Source organism: Condylostylus longicornis, unplaced genomic scaffold, assembly GCF_029603195.1.
Source record: "Condylostylus longicornis isolate FDR11 unplaced genomic scaffold, ASM2960319v2 ptg000018l, whole genome shotgun sequence".
Lineage (NCBI taxonomy): Eukaryota > Metazoa > Arthropoda > Insecta > Diptera > Dolichopodidae > Condylostylus > Condylostylus longicornis.
This window is the reverse complement of record NW_026577987.1, coordinates 13,235,845-13,248,972: the sequence shown is the minus strand read 5'-3', so window position 1 is coordinate 13,248,972 and position 13,128 is coordinate 13,235,845.

Genomic DNA, 13,128 nt, shown 5'->3' with positions numbered 1-13,128 from the left:
TAAGTTATTTGAACTTCATTCATTTACATTTTGTTCACATACTATGCAATATCTAATAATTGGAAAACTGAAACTCTATCACAGCTGGTCATTTATTTTTGTATACTATATACTACTAGTTGCATCTTATTATATGAATTGATCCTTTAAGACAATATCCAATATAATCATGCGTCTATTACTGTTCTTTTAATATCCTTACACAACACTTAAACATTAAATATCTAAAAAACCACAAAAAAAAACTTGCATAATATTTGTAATTTGAAAAAGATTTGTATAGTTGAACAATTCAATTGTAGGGTCATACAATTTAAATATTTTTATAGTTATTTAATTTAAAAATTTATGTAGGCAATAATGTCATCAATTCAAACGTTAACAATTTAGCAATTTCAAACTTATATGTCATTATCAAACTTATATATGTATCTGCTAAAACGTACACTTATGTAATCAAAAATTTGAAATTATAAGCATATTTTGGAGATCCGTCTATTGAAAGAGCCTAATAATTTTAGTGATAACTTGATTCTTTTAATAACTTGAATTTTCCAATATATCCCGCTTAACACAAAATATTTTTAAAACCAAAAGAAGCAACTCTAAGAATAAGAAAGTTGTTATATTTACGTTAAAACATAAATTTTATACTGCAGCGATATGTGATAATGCTGTTATAAAAGAAAATACAAAATTACTATTCCCTGGCTTCTCATAGAAATATTGAAGAAAAATAAAAAAAAACAAAAACAAGAGAAAAAAATAAATCTGACCTTTACGATCTGATCGTATAGAGGTTCAAGGAACAAAATCTAATTTTATTTCTTTTCTTCGTATTTTTTTAAATATCAAGAAATAAGAGTCAAATATAAAAGGAAAAATAGGCTAAAGCAAATACAACAACAACAAAAAAAAACGGAACAATTTCCTCACATCCTTATTTCTTTCAAATTGAACCACACAACCAAACATTCAAAATACAACAAGGAAAGAAACAGAAAACCGAATTTGAAATACAAAACAAAATAAAAAATAATAAAAAATTAAAAATGAAAAAAAGCAAAACGAAGCAAAAAGTCGAGAAATGAGAAAATCGACACCGCAGGGAAAAAAATTCTCACGATTACTCAGTTTGTTTTTTTCCTTTTTTCTTCTTCTTTTCTTTTTTTTTTATTTCTTTTTAATTTTAATTTTTTTTTCCTTGTTAATTCATTTTCGAGGATAGAATTCCATTTCATTTTAAAATACTATGGGTTAAGAACGAAGAAAAAACAAGAATTCTTAAAATTGAAAGAAAAAAGAGAAGAAAATTATGTAAATCGCCCTTAGCGGAGTGTTAAAATATTTGATAAGTGTGATATGATAAGGTATAGAATTTAAATAAAGAAAGAATTTTTTTACATATTTTAGATCTGTAATCGAAAATATTTATAATTACTGGAATTAGGAATATTAATGAAATAATTGTTGCTAGTAAGAGAATAAGACAAGCGAATGGACGAAATTGGATTTATTAATTTCCCAAACTCTTTTGAATTTACTAATATAGAACAAGTCTTGTTTTAGGTCTTTTACTTTTAATATTTTGGGAAATTTCCTTACAAGCTACCACGAATTTTTTACTATTGTGAAAATTAAAAAATTAATTTAAAACTTTCATAACCAAAACTCTTTTAAATCATATTCGAATACTTTAGCACTTTAAACCCAAAACACAATTTCTGATTTGCTTAAACTGCATTGCAATATAAAAAATTAATTTCAAGAGAAGCTCAATTTACAAAAACGTATAGCGGTAAATATAAAAAAACAAAAAACAAAACTCTCATTAAACCATTCTCAACATTTAATAATATTTTGTTAATATAAAAATATGTATGTGCATAGGTAAATTTACAATAACAAAAATATACAGGAAACTAAATAAAATTCCCATGCATCTAATTCCGTATTAAACAAAATATACGTACATACATAAGGAAGAAATACAAAATATAAAAAGTATATAAAAATTCGAATATCCTAAAAGGTTTAAATTAAAGGAACAAACACCCTTTGCAGAATTTTTTTTTAAATTAAAATACAAGTATAAATATGAAAAATGTTAAAACATTAAAATTTATTCCGGAATAGGGGTAAAAAAAAAAATATATAAAAACAAACAAAAATTTCGTCCTTTGTCCTTAATATTCTATTATACTGTGTGCATATTAATATATAAAAGAAAAAATAATAATAAAAAAACAAACACTTATAAGAGAACGTTCTCACAGCATGGGAATTTTTTTTTCTCTTCTTTACCCCGCTTTTGTAAAAATTTCGATACATTTTTGAAACTTTAAATTTATTAATAATAGCATTACAACCGCGCTACCTACAATATGAAATGTCCTTTCGTATAATGAAATGCATAATTATACATTTTTTTTTAGTTTATGGTAATTGCATTCACGTCATCATTAATGCAATATAATAATAGGCACAAGAACAGGGATAATTTTCAGAATATTCTTGTCAAGTTGTAAAACAATGTAACGGAACATGATTTCATTTTATAGAAGATAATCTTCCCCCTCTTTCACCATATTTTAATATTATATATTAAAGGATCTATTACAATTTATATTAAGATTCCCATAATTTTATAGTATTTAAATTTGGTTAAATTAAAAGAATTAAATTTTAATTAAATAACATTGAGAATTTTTCGTATTTTCATGAGAAAATTTTTGAAACATTGCATTCGAATTCAAAAATACTTTATGAAATTTTTCCGGAAATCTAAAATTAAATTCAATTTTAATACTTATATTTGAATAATTTTGCATCAATAATGTAAGAATGGATCATTTATATGATCAAATAACTAATTCAATAGCTCATAACAAATTTGATTTCTGTATATAACCAAAAATTTCTCAATTCAGGGTTTCTTTTTTATAAAGATAATCGACATTTTAAATTAGAGCTTCAATCTAGGCCCACATGATCATGACAAAAATTAATTATTTTATTCAAAGTTGTGATATGAAGTCTTATGTATTACAAAAATTAAGTTTGTTTTGCACTAATTAAATTATAATTTAAAAAATTCACGCCTGTACGAATTTAAAAAATATCACTCAACTAGAGCCGCTAGCTCATTTCACATGACATTGTTAAGCATCTCATTGCACACGGCTAATATATGTGTTAAAAAAAGTTGAACAGTTTTAGAATTTTATCATCGAAAGTATAAAAAAATTCTATTAAAAATTTTTAACTACATGTAACCAAATTTTATTGCATACATTTAGGAGAGATTTTAGACAAAAACTAATGATATTATAAAGAGGTAAATAAAATTAAAAATATGAACTAGAAATATGATTGAAACAGACTCAGTTTCGAATCTGATATCTAATTGTATTGTTAATTAGCTTTTAAATATTGTCTTGATTTCGATCAGAATATATTTTCTCCTTTCCTATTATACATAATTCAAAATTTATAATGAAGCTCTTAATTTTAAAGGTATTAATTCCCGAAAATAGAAGAAATTATTTGCAAACTCTTTCCGCTAGCAAAATTTAAAAATAATTCTTATAGTTTCCGCAAAATATTGTGTCAAAATATGACGTATTTAAGAACTTCATTCTCTTTAGCATTCTCATTCTTTATCCATTCTCTTTAGACATATACATACTTTAAATTATGCCATATACAAAATATATAGAACTTCCTACAGTATAGTTTTTAAAAATTCAAAAAGTGTTCAACTATGCTACAAACTCTGGCAATCAAAGTATTCACATTCTTATGCTTATAAAATTTATTTATTAACATTAAACAAAGAATATTGAACAAAGTCAAAATAACCTGTACAATTAAATGCAATTTATTATTACTTTTGATTTTGGTTCTAGATTTAATAAAAAATTTAAAAAAAAATGTGCACCCTTTCTTTCAGCATAAAATTGCATTACAACAATGCACGTGTGCAATTTTTTAAAAATATGTTTAAAATTTTCATTTTCTTTTTAATTTTTTATTGTCTCAAACCAAATCGAATTATATAACCCTCTATATCAAAATATCCTTTCGAAAATGTTTCCTTTGTTCATAATAAGGAAATTTTTCTGATTAGTAAAAAAAAAAGACGCATTTAAAACAAGAAAATCAGACATGCGTAACTTCATTGACTCGTTTTGAAATCAACAAACCGGAGAACTTTTTGTTTTGCCTTGATTGAAGAAAAATTTTTATATACTTTTTAATTCATTTCTGTAATCTTAAATTTCATTTGTTTCTTTTAATAAAAAAATTTTCTGATTCACTTTTTATTCTAATAAAATATTGCGCTTACTATATCCTTACTTCATACAGGGTGCTCAAATATAATTTAAACAAAACGATCATGTTGAGCATGCGAATCATTCAAAATCAAAGCTTACGACATTAAATTACGTTAGATTTCCATTCGCGTCAAATTCAATATCTAAAGAAAATTTGAGTAAAGTAATACACTAATTACCTTTATTCTTTACGAAATAATAAGTTTTCATCTAAATGTCCTATATTGCAAGAAGTCTGTACCATCGGGGATCATTTTGCTCCTCTTTAAGACCTAAAATATTTCTGTGAAATAAATCAACTATATCGAATTATCGCTAGATTATTGAATTCGAATCGAAAAACAAATTTGTAATTGTATAGTGTAATTAACTATTGGAATCTTAAATAAGTCAAAGTAATTGCAAGTAAGCTATATGTTTCAATTCTTTTAATTCTGTAAGATTCCAATATAGTTAATTGGGTACCCTGTATAAAAATACTTATAATACATTACAATTTTATTTGTCTTTCACATAATATTTTTGGAAGTAAATAATAATTTTTTCAGATCTTGCAAGTAAAATATCTTAAAGTCTCCCTACTTTTTTAAAATATATGGAAATAAATTCAATATCTAGATTTTTACTTTTAATATATTGATATAAACTCGTGTGACCAGGTGCGCTTATTTCGTGTGCGTCTTCACAATATTATAATATATAGATATTTTCGTTGAAAGATTTTCAATCAAGTCTATTAAGTTCTAATATAGCAAATATTCTGATAAAATTTTTTTGTTTTCTGAAAGTAAGGTAAACACAAGATTTTCTTTACCAGTTTTTCTTTAAAAATAATTGAATAAAAGTTACTTTAAATTCCCCTTTTTCTAATTTAACTATAATATCAGTCAGAAGTAAATTTTTTTTTCTTTGTTAATTTTCTAATTCAATTGTTTTGTCATCTGTTCAGGTCAGTATTTTGCTACGTAAATCGTGTGTGTTACTACATTTTTTTTACCTTTTTACTTTAAGACATAAGAAATTCTTCCCCGTCTTAAAATCACAAACCCCTTCCTAAATATAATGACTTTTTATATTATCCTTTGTTTGAAAATTTTCGATTTTTTTTTTTGTAAATTTGTAATTAGGGCTTTTCTTACACATTGGTCTGATTGAAATATAGAAAGGAAAAATTTATCCTGTTCTATTATAGATTCAGGATAAATTTTATCAAAAAAAAGGAATAAAATTCTTGGATGTGTTTTTCTTACAAAAAACTGGAACTCAAAATTTTTTACTGGACACCTGGTAACAATTTTAAAAATGTTTCAAACTACTGATTTTGTTTAGTGGCCCCATTATTCTCCTATTATTCTCAATCAAAAGTTCCAATAGTAATTCAAAATAATATTTCTGGACTAGAACCAAAAATGATTTTTGGAAATAATTTTTTGTATTAAATTTTTGGAAATTATTGTCGATTGATGAGTAACTTATATTGATTACTGCGCTCAAGCTAGTCGACATTTCAAATTACAATATTTTATTACGATATTACCACATTTTTACTTAAAACATAAGCTTATTTTCACCATATGTATTGAAGACGTTATCATAACGATTTCTCAAGATTCCTTTCACGTTTAAATATTATCGCTGTATATAGCACACTATAGTCTTTCCAAATGAATCCGCCGAGAAATCAGAACACCGCAATGTTGTAATTTAATACAATCCTGCTAACTTATTTAAGTCTTTTAAGGGCATTTTGGATAATTTTTGGAAAATAATTTATAAATAATTAAAATCGCAAATAAATTTTAAGGCAGCCAACTTCAAATATCTTTGTTGAAATTATTTCAATTACGGGAATTAATTAAAATAATTGATTTTGTTAGTATTCTACACTAATTAAAATATTTACAATCTCATTATCATAATGTCCTCTTACTTAAAGAGGTAATTTTATCATTATATATTTAAGCAACAAATACGTTTAAATAAAATGATCATTTCATTTTTATCATGTTATACAAACATACATTCACAGATAAATCTAATGCATTACAAGCACAAATACTACTTCCGGTATAAACGCACACAAAAACACACAATCATTAAAATCATCCCCAATTTGTAGGTATATTTTACGGTTCAAAATACATTAAACAAATCAACTACTTATTCGAAAAATTTCCCATTTGGCATAAAATCGTCAACCTCAAAACATTCAGAGAATATTTTTGTTGACATTAAAAATAAGAATGACAAATCAACAAACAAGATTGTTGTGACAAACAAAAGTAAATTATTTCCCATCACAACAGTAATATTTTATTTCCACTTAATATTTTATATTTTATAAGCTATATATGTATATATGTATGCATTTTACTTGACATTAAAACTATTTAACATAATGATATAAAAAATTCTTTCACCTATACTAGTACTTCATTTGTATAAAAATTTTTTAGATGAAAAATTATTGACTCAATTTGAATACAATTTTCCTTTGTATTTAGAAATTATTCAAACCTATGAAATAAAAAGATGAATACTTTTTGGATTTGTACAAAAATATGCTTATTTCAACATTTTTCAATATGTCATTATAAGAGTTTACAGTCGCTGAGTCAATAAAATAAAAAAAAAATATTAATTTGTGAATAGTTTTTTTAGGAAAGACCTATCAAATTTCTGACATTTATTACATTACAAGAAAGTTCGAATGGGTTGTTTTTCTCCATTCCTATTTATTAAAAAATGGAACGTCATCAATCTGACGACCATGTCAATCTCGTCATTTATTGTCATGTACAAATGGAAGTCACATGCAATTCGAGTCACAAACTCTCATTTTTAAATATTTTTCTTGAGAAATGCAATATTGTGGTATCATACAAATAAATGTACAAAAAAAATTCGAAAATTGACAATCACTCGCGTTAATAATAATTAGAACTAAAATTCGCGACACTAGCGTCATGAGTATTGTGATTCATGACTTTTGCAAATTGTTCCAAAAATAATGTTTTGGGCAAGTTATATGCTCCATTTATTTAATTTTTCAAAAATTTGCAAAACTATATATATGTATGAATGATGTTGCATAAAATAAAAAGCTCTCTGTCATCTACGTTCGGTCATCTACGTTCGGGATATATGTAAGTACACCAAAAGTAGGTAGCATTTTTGATAACCATAACACAGCTTGAAAAGTTTTTTGAGTGTACCAACAAATTCCGATAGATATTAAGTGCATATTATAATACATATTTAGTACATATTATACACGTAGACATAAATTTACACATCCAAGAATGAACTGAAAGAAAAATCAATATTAAAGAAAAAACAAGAAAATAAAAAAATAAGTGACAATATGCGGCAGCTCTGCTTCTATTGTCATTTAACATAATTTTCAAATAAAGTTTATTTTCATTATCTGTAATCAAAAGTGTAAAGATTCAATTCGGCTTACCCCGCTTAAAAAAATAATCAGTTTAGTAATTGATTTAATTTCTTCAATTTCATTCTACCCTCCAATAATTTTTTGAAATGGGAAGCATGATAATGTGGTGAATTCATAAATTATTCTATTTAAAAAATAAGATCTAGAAATTATTATTGACTAGCGTAAATGTCCTAGAAAGCAGTTAATAGAGAAGGAAGAGGAAAAAATTTGAAGAAAAATAGTGGATTGTCATAGATTCCTTAGGTACACGAATTGGGGAAAATGAACTAAATATAAGTTGATCTAAAGATTTTTACCAAAAATAAATAGGCTAAAAATCAATAAATGAATTAGAAACGGATTGCGGAATTTAAAGTCAAACACCAATTCGAAAGTTTTATTATTGTATTTTTTTCTAAATTCAAATTTCTTGATCGAATAAGTTTTAAATAATTCGAAGATTCAAAAATTTTCTTCTGTGTCACAATTCACAGCAAACAAAGTCTTAGTTATGAGCTGTTATACTCATACCGGCTAAATCACAAACGTAATATGTAATTCTATTGAATTTTAAAGTGTGGGAATTTTTTTCTACTCTTCTCTGCATTTGTTCTTATTACATTTAAATTTTCATATCAATTTATAGAAATTTATGTACATACTTACACATGCATACACATACACACATACAGTCCCTGATATGCCGATGATCAGCTCAGCTGAAATTACTTAAAAAAAAAAACCAAAGATGAGCGAAGAGAATAAAAAAAGTAAAAATTTCAAAATAAACGCAAATGAATTGAATTTCAAAAATCATCGGTCTTTCATAGTATTTATGAAAAGGAAAACAAGAAATTTTTGATATGGATCAAGAAAAATCATGAAATCATAAGAATAATTTTTGTGGGAGAATTTTTTCAATACAAAAAAAAGAATAAAATATCAACAATAACAAATTACAGATTATTTTGGATCCAAGCTTTATTTTCAATGGTATAAAAGTAAATGCATGAATATGTATTAAGAAGAAGAGTAAAATCACACGTAAAGAAGAAAATGCGATCGCTATCTATATATGAAAAAATAAAACAAGTGAAACACGCGTCAGTCGTGCGAAATCCTACAGAAAACTTAGAACGGAAGTATAAAATGCAAAAGTAAAATTTAAAAATAAAATAGTTTAGGTACTTATATAACATATATGCATTATATTGCATTTATGTACGTACATTCATATGTGTACATATACACAGAGAGTAATGATCTTATTTAAATCACTAAATTTAATGATAAAGGGTTCTTCAAAAACGAAATTAATAATGTTTTGATGGAAAATTTACAATCAAAAGCAAATGTTCGAAATCGCAAAAACAAATTTGAAAGTGATCTGTACGGAAATAAGTCTTCTTGTTAAAGTTGAAGACTTTCAATTTCGACGAATTTAAAAGAAAATTCAATAGCTTTTTGACAATTTTTGCCTATTGTAGAAATCAAATGTTTCATCAACAGTTCCCAATAACATTTCATATCCATAATATGTGTAATATTTTTAACATTCTTAAAACATCTCTTAAAAAATTTCAACTGGAGACCAACTGTAAAAATCATCAACTGCATTTGTTTATCAATCCTACCCGAATGATCGATATCAATGAGAGATTTCACGCATCTCAAAACAAAAAATGTAGAGGCGTCTTACCGGAAACAACTGTTAAGTCTAAAACATGTAATTAATTGCTTACCGATCGGATTTTTAATCAATATTTAATAAAAATTAATAATTTGTAACATTCCCATCTCTTTATTATGAAAAGTCAAATCAAACTCCGTCGATTTGCCCTTTTAATTTGACAAGAATAAAGAATCACGCATTAAATTTCAAACATATAAACATAAGAATAAGAATGAACTCACCAATATAACCAATACAAAATATAAATTAAAGATTCAGTACGTTAAATTTACTTTATTTTTAATTTCTTTGAATAAGAGTACTTTCTGAAGCACTCTTTCAATTATTGAGTAATCTAATCTAAGTCGGAAATTGTAATTCATAAACACGTTTTATTTATATACAAGTTTGTTATTGTAATGAATTTTATTTATTTAAAATACATTTGTTATATTATTTCATTTAAATTGAATTCATCCGTTCGGTTCGGTCAAATAATATGTCGATGTATATATACATATGTATATGTTTAAATACAAATTGATGAATAATAACATTCAACCGGGGTTTCCTGGGGGCTGTAAATTTATTTAAGTTATATAGTGTCATGCATTACAATTTTTATAATAATATAATTAGATATATTAATATGTTAAAGCAAATGTTAATCACTCATGTGTTATTGGCAAATAGTTGATAAATAAAATCCATTTTGAGTTAAAATGCAGAAGTTGCAAGGACCAATCTTATACATGTTCTATATTAGATGAGGTATACACGAATACGAGAAAATAACTACACCAACGTAGTCGACGTGGTGAAAAACTGATATACTTGTGAGAACAATATTTTGCCAGATGACCAATGACCCAAATGAACGATTGTACATAATTTCATATATGATTAATGAAAGTTCTACACATACAGGCAAACTTGTACAGCCATGAATCACTGTAGTCGTATATGTGTAGGTCTATTAGGTCTCTATTTAGCAAATATGATCAATAAAAAAAAGTCTATAATAAATTGAATCAGTAAACGAAAGTTCGACTCGAAGACAAGTTCGAGTTATAAGTAGTTCGAATAAACGGAATTTTACTATGCATTAAATTTGTGTGGTAATAAACATGATCATTGCGCCTATAAATATGTTACATAATTTAGTTTTAAATAAATCAAAAAAATTTCTGTGGTTGCGGTTTTTCTGAAATTTATTTTTTTTTTTTCATTTTGCTTCACACAAACACATACATACATATATCTATCTATATGCATATACACCGCAATATTACTTATAATATTGAAATACATATTTTGTATGACCTTCCATCAGATGCATTATAATAATCGTAATATCTTATCATTAAATTGATTCTTAAGTAATTATTTATCAGCAGAAATTTTCTCACGATAAATGTTTATTCTTCATTTTCTCTCTTATATTTGTTCTCTTTCCTCTTTTAAACTGCTTCTTTACTTCTTCTTATCTTATTTTTCTTTTAAACAACATAATATGAATGAATAAACATTATTGCATTTTTATACATACATATGTACTTACACACAGTATTGTGAACAACATACACGTATATTTGAAAACTTACTGAAAAGAGGTACATGAATATATCTGCATACTCGTATTTTGTTCGTATATATTATCTGCATGTTGTACATACATATGCACACTTTTAATGTACATCGGAAAAAAGGATAACCGAATTTCTTCACATAATCAATTGAATTTTTGCGTTTTGAATTTTTATTTTGTTTTGTGTTCTTTATTTTATCTTTTCTTCTTTACTCAAAATTCTAAGCCGGGATTCAATCGAATAACAAAAACTAAAAAAAAAAATGCAAAAGTTCCCATGCATCTATGCAACATTGTATTTTCTTCGGCAAGAGAATATCAATGTATGGGAAAAAGGAGTTTTCAATAACATTGATTGGAAATTATTGTAGCTTAATTTTTTTATTTTATTTCTTGTGGTTGAGAAAAAACATAAAAAATGGTCAGCTAGTCAATCTGATCAATTTTTAAATATCCTTATTGTTTACAGCGGCTATTTATTTAAAAATTATATTCTTTTTTAAAATTTGATTGATGACTAATGAAAATTTTTATGCCTGCTTCAGTTATTCATCCAAAATATTCACGAAAATATGTTTTGTATTCAAAGATTAAATTTTAAGAGCATCATTAAATTAAATAAAATCGAAAAGAATTTTTTTTTAATTTTTAAAATGAATTTTACTTATGAAGAGAAATTACTGCCGGCGATAATTAATGATGTAACCGTGAAACACTTTATTCCTACACGTATAATTTCTAATAATTTCCGATGCCGATTGCCGGAATTTCTTTAACAATAAAATAAGGGATGTAATATTAAGTTTTAATTATACGTATATATTTTCCTTATTTCAAAATATTATGCTACTACATAATTATGTTTAACATTTGTTAAACATCTTGTTAATTACATTGATTTTTCGCAAAAGAAATTTGCCGGTATATCTTGCATACAAATTTAAAGTGAAATTTTACTTTTTCATTAAAAGTAATTTAAAATAATATCCAACATCCTAATAAGTATTTCGATTTTATAAATTTAAACCATTCGGATTTGATTATATGAAATTTAATCAAATGTAATTATTTTAGGAAAATTTTAGACTCATCCAGGAACCCTTACCTAATGCAAATAAACATTAATATAATTATTCAGTTTATATGAACAATATTGTAAATTATAACAAGTTTTGCCAGAATATTTTATCACATTTGATCATAATTACCATAAATGTAAAAAATATTAAAAAAAAAAATTACATTAAATTTTTACTGAAGCGTCTTCTCTTATTTCTTGACGCTTATAACTTAAGATTTATCTATTTTTTTATTACATCATGTAAAATAAACCAAAAATGATTTTACAAATAAAATAACAAAATGATTTTAAACATATTGTTTAATCATTTTCGGAACACCTGGAATTGGGCAACGCTACCCTCTTTATCGACTAAAAAAAAATGAATTTTATATACAAAAATAAATCTTAAGAAGTGTACAATATAAAAAGAGGAACTTACTACTTTTATTCTAAAATAAAAAAGGAAAGAAATGTAATCTTGTTTTTTTTAACTTACAACTCAACTTGGTATACCGTAAGTATAATTTCTTTACCTTCGAATTTTTGCTCCCTTCATAAAGTCATTTATCTTTAAGAAAAATTTCAAGAAACATGTAGAAATAAATTGAAAAAAAAAATTTCACCTGGATTGTAACGCGTGTCTATAATAAAATAAAATTGTATTTTCTTCTATTCTTTTTAAATTTTTAATATAAAAAAAATTGAAATTATACAATTAAGAAAATTGGCACGCTTGACAAATTTTTACTTTTATTTTTTTTATTTTACAATTTGTAACTCTCAATTTTTGATTTGAAGATTTTTAAATTTTATATGCAAGTTCAATTTGCGAAATATATAGTAAAACAAACGCAATAATTACTTTATAACTTGTAAAATTTAAAAAAATAGTCTATATTGAACCCAAACCAAAATACATTAAAAAAGTTAATTAAACACAATACATTTCCATTGAATGTTTAGCGCAAGTAGTATTGATTCTTGCAATAACATCAAACGAGATATAGAGCTCAAGTTCATACGACACAAAAT